Raw genomic sequence first — 5,217 nt, 5'->3', positions numbered from 1 at the left:
CTCGGGGTTACGGGACAGGGTTCCGGCTGCTGCCTAAACCTTAAATCTCTTAGATAAGAGAAATTTTATTTCTTAAAGCGCTTCTACCCTACGTATCTACCTCCGTACGTACTACCGTACGTACTACCGTACCTACCTCCGTACCTATATCCCTACCTACGTCCGTACCTACCTCTGTACCGATACTACTATACCGAAACAGAAGAATATTATACTAGAGGCGCTAGAAAATAAGCGTACTAGGCTCGGGGCAGCTACGAAGTTACTTAAAGAATACTCTCTAAAGCCGAATACCCTATAGGACCGCGAGCGTACTACCGCTATAGACGAAGAGAAGAGAGCTTAGGATCGATATAGAAAGGCTTATAATAAATCGTTCGTACGGTTTAAGAAGGCTTAGATCAAGTAGTCTAGCGAGTTTAGCGAGCTAAGTAGGGACCGTTAAGCTGCCCTAGTTAAGGAATAGAGATCGATGTATATAGTAGAATATAACCGGAAAGCGTAAGTTTCGTAGTCGGCGTCTATAGTCGGCATCTGCGGTCGGTATTCCTACTTCCTATTAAAGACTAACTTCTCTAGTACTAGGAAGTAAGTAGAGACTAATCTAGCTCTCTTACCCGACGAATAGGCCGAAATCGATAAAGCTAACTAGTTTCTTAAGCTTAGAAATAGTAAAAGCAAATCAAAGATAATATTTTAAAAGGAGGATTAGGTTAAGTAGGAATAGGATACCCTTACTCTTAGTAAACAATACGATAAAGCACTTAGGGGCCTTAGTAACGAATGCCTTCCTTAAGAAACGATTCTTAATCCTTTATTATCAAAAGAGATTAATAAGGAGATAGCGAACTCTATTAGAACTTTTGCCTTTTAGGCAGCCTCTTCTACTTTTACGACTGCTTATAACTAATAGTATCGCTCGATCCGGAAGTTCTAGAACAAACTTATTGCTCTAGAGAGTCTAGTTCTCCCTAATAAGGCAGCTATAAAGCAGATTTCACAAATTGTCGATAGCGAGACTAAAAAGGTAAGCTTATCTGCCGACTATACCTACCGACTATTTTCTAATAATCCTAGATCTGCGTTAGAGAAGTACGACTCCTACTACTATACGAGATTTTTAGTCTAATCGAGCGCGCAGTCTGCCGTAGTATCCTTACCTAGGATGTCGTAGCCTAAAGGGCTTATTTAAGTAGTCTTCCTAGACCCTCCTAGCTAATACTAGAAAATTATAACTACTCCGCTAATAGTTTCCTTCTATTAGTAAGCTTGAAAGGGGAGAAGCACCTCGCGAAGATAGTATATAAGCTCTATAAGAGAGAGAATACTCTAAGCCGCGAACAGACTCTCTAGCCTAAGATAATAGCTGCCCTTATCGAGTACAATATTAAAGAGTATAATAGGATTACTCTAGAGGCCTTTCTACTCCTACTACTATAAGAAGATAAACTATACCTAGTATCTTCGGGAATCGAGAAGGTACTTACGAAGGACTCTATATTCGTAACTTTATTAGAGGGTTCGAGATTTCAAACTCGGAGGACTAGGAGCCTCGCCTATTTTAAGAAGACGAAGAGGGATAGAAGAAAGGGTAGGAGGGTTAGTAGTAAGAATTAGACTATTTAATAGATTAGCTCGCAGCCGGAAGTAGGCCTGCGAATTCTATTCGCTTAACCCCTATAGGGTAGCGTACTAGGATTCTGAAATTCCTACTTTCCCTCCTTTTAATTCCTACGTTCCCTCTCCTCTATCCTCTCGTAACGGATTTACGACGTCGGAGTCTGAAATACTATGTTTTCGTCTTCCTTTGCTTCTTCTCTAGGAGTCGGAAGCTCCCGATTCGAATCCTCCTCGTAGCTAGAAAGCTCTTCTACTACCCCTATACGATCGAGCGCTCGCTTACGCTAACGATATAGTTCTACGACGAACCTCCTACCGAGCCTAATACTAGGGGACCGCCGATATAGAACAGAGGTTCGTAAGCGTCGTACAAGACGGCCGACTATAGTAGAAGAAAATCTAGATTCCTCTCTAGTACTCCCTATTAAGCCGGACTATATCGGGGAGTAGGATATTAAGGCTAACTACTAGCTATAGAGGTTCAAGTATAAGGAGAACTTTAAGAAGTAGTACGAGGTACGCTAGTAGAACTATACTAGGAAGCGGCTCAAAAAGCGGAACGGTCGTACTATGTTTAATCGGTCCCTAATTACCTAGGGGAGTAAGTCTCGGACATCTTAGGTATAGGATTTCCTAGAGGAGGGAATACTTTAAGAAGATACGATACCTAAAGTCGTATATAGGTACTATAACGCTATACTAAAACATCCTATACTAAATACCGGTATAACGTCTATTAAGAAGTATCTAGACTCCTCGAACTACTAGGAGAAATAAGATAAGCAAGGGTTTACGAAGGAGATATTTATAACCGCAAAGCATCGATAAGTAAGTACTAACTACCGACGACTAGACCTGCCGACTATACCTACCGACTATACCTACCGACTATATCTGCCGACTACGTCTAAGTAACTATACTAAAACTTTATCTCTAGACTATAAGCAATCCGCGATAGACGAGGGACCTAGACTATATACCGGACGATTTCCCGCGCTTATCCTTCGAGATGATTATCGATAATAGTCTGCTATTCTAGTTCTTTGAACGACCGTTAGTAAAATAGACTTATATAGCTCTGCTCCCGGGATAGGTCGAGACAATTTAGTTCAAATCCGCCTCGATATACTATAGGATACTCGGTACTAAGGTTCAAGAGTCTGCTAAATCCCTTAAGACCTATCTTACTAGTAGATTTAAGATAGCTATCGCGTATAATAGCTAGCAATCCAGAGGTATAAAAACCTTATTCCTTACTATCCGGGTCTACTAGATTAACGACTACTAGGTCTAGTACGAAGGGATACTTAGCTTTCTATATATAACTAGCCGTTATACTAGTAATTACCTTACGGAGATACTATTCGAAATCTTACAAGAGTTCGAGATTAAGTACCGATTAACTACAATTACGTACGATAATACCTCGAACAATAAGACCCTATATAATACGATATAAGACTACTTACTTTACTCTTCCTACTTCCTTCTAATATTCTATAGTGTTTTAGCGATTAATACTTGTTAAGAGAGGTACGGTATAACGGCTAGAAGGCTAGTAACGAGCTTAGAGGAAGGTACGGAGAGTAGTCCCGACTCGGAAATAGGAGAGGATAAGGAGGAGGCAATCGCGGAGTATAATCGAGCTAGCCGTCCCGAGCGATTTCCCTACTTTGTATATACTACCTAGCTTCCCTTAAAGGCCTTTTTCGACTACCTAGGGCTCTGTCCGACTAACGACCTTTCCGAATACTAGAATTACAAGAAAGATCGGCAGATATTATAGAGAAGGAGAAAACAGAGTAAGCAGATTAGCCGTCCTTAAGCTAATAGTTGTAAAAGGATAAGATATGTAGGCTAAAGTATCTAATAGAAATATACTACTCGAATCGCTTAGGAGAAGAGTAGGAATACGTCTTCTCCCTCTGTTTATAAGTATATCTTCGGAGTACCTAGAGGTTCTAGCCTCTCGGGTCTAATTTGGAGTATCTCGATCTAAGATCTCCTATTCTAACTCTCTATAAACTATCTTAACTCGGTATCGGCGGTAAAGGTCTGGCCTAAACCCTCTTAAATCGTAGTAGCCCGTTCTGGCCTATCTTAGGTACTCCCGGACTATTCCGGGTCTGTCTTAAGATATCTGTATCGCTATCTAGTCTAGATCCTAATATTGCCCTCCCCGTTTTTGCAGTTATCCTCGACCGTATAGGCCCCTATTTTTTCTCTTTGTTCCTAGGACAATAAGGTATTAAGTGAATAAACCTATAGAAAGTAATAGATCGTATTCGTCCGCCCTAGAATCTAATAGAGCCTTTTCCGGCGAATGCCTTCTTTTAGTATAGAAAAGGGCGTCTTTTCCTAACAATTTTCTCTCTCCTTACACTAATATTGCCGCTTTCTCAAAATTTTGTAAGTAAACCATTTTTCCTACCCCCTGTCTTAATAACTCCTCCTAGGGTAACCGGGGCTTTCTAGCCTATTCTAGGGCATTCTTAGCTAATTTAGACAGTAGTACACCTATCTGATTCATCCTGCTATAGCTACCGCCTTACTGCCTAACGGCAATCTATATATCAATTGTATTAGCGTCCTTAGCTCGGCATCGGACGCCGAGGTCGTTAATACCCTTCGGTACCTCTACCTATTTCCCCGCCCCTTCGTAGGGACCGGTTAGACGGACCTTAATAATACCCTCCGTAGTCTTTAAGACACTAGTCCTGTATCTTGCTAGAAGTATACTACCCGGTCTAGCTACTGCTTCTAGGTATCGTTCCGGCCTATTCTAGGGCGTCTTAGCCTAGACCGGTCCTAACCTTTCTATAGATACCCGTAGTATTCCGAGGTAGTATCGAATTTATTAATAGCCTCCGTTATACAAACGATCTCGACGATACTACGCCTACTAAGCGCTAGGCCAACGCGGTAAAGGCTAGGACGTTTGCCGACGCGTTCTATAAGACCCTTAAGGGGTATATGTCTCCCTGTCGCCCTATTCCGGGCCGTTTTAGAGCGTTACTAACTAAGTCTAGCAAATTTCCCGCCTTCTAGAGGGTTAACAATCTTTATATCTATCTTAGCGGTCTCTAGATAGATAAGTCCGGACCTTAGGTAGATCCTATAGTCGCCCGGTACCGGGCCGAGCTAGAGAGGGAGGCGCTTAGTATAGAGGGTACCCTAAAGAAGAAGAAGGTTACCTCTATCTATATACAACCCGACTAGGTAGCCCCTCGGTCCCGATTTAAGTAGGCAAATACTACTATCCGCAGTTTGTATAAGTATATTAACCGGGTAAATCGAGTTTTAGTATATATCCCTCTATCTAGCTTATTCCGGGCTATTCTAACCTATTATAGGGCAAATACCCCGCCAAAACCCCCCTTCGCTACGACCTCCGTAAGTTGCGGCTACTAAAGGTCTCTCGGGCAATAAAACGGACCGGTTTGAAGGCTAATAATTCTAAAGGCGATAATTCCCCTATAGGAGAGGATAATAATAGAGATAATAATAATAAGTCCTCTTAGGCGAATTAGGGTTACTAGGTTATTCTAGGCTATTCTAGGCCGTTTCTAGGGTGTTTCGGGTATTTATAGATAATA

Source organism: Sphaerulina musiva (assembly GCF_000320565.1).
Source record: "Sphaerulina musiva SO2202 unplaced genomic scaffold SEPMUscaffold_11, whole genome shotgun sequence".
In the NCBI taxonomy this organism is placed as follows: Eukaryota; Fungi; Ascomycota; class Dothideomycetes; order Mycosphaerellales; family Mycosphaerellaceae; genus Sphaerulina; species Sphaerulina musiva.
Note: the sequence above shows the minus strand (reverse complement) of the source record.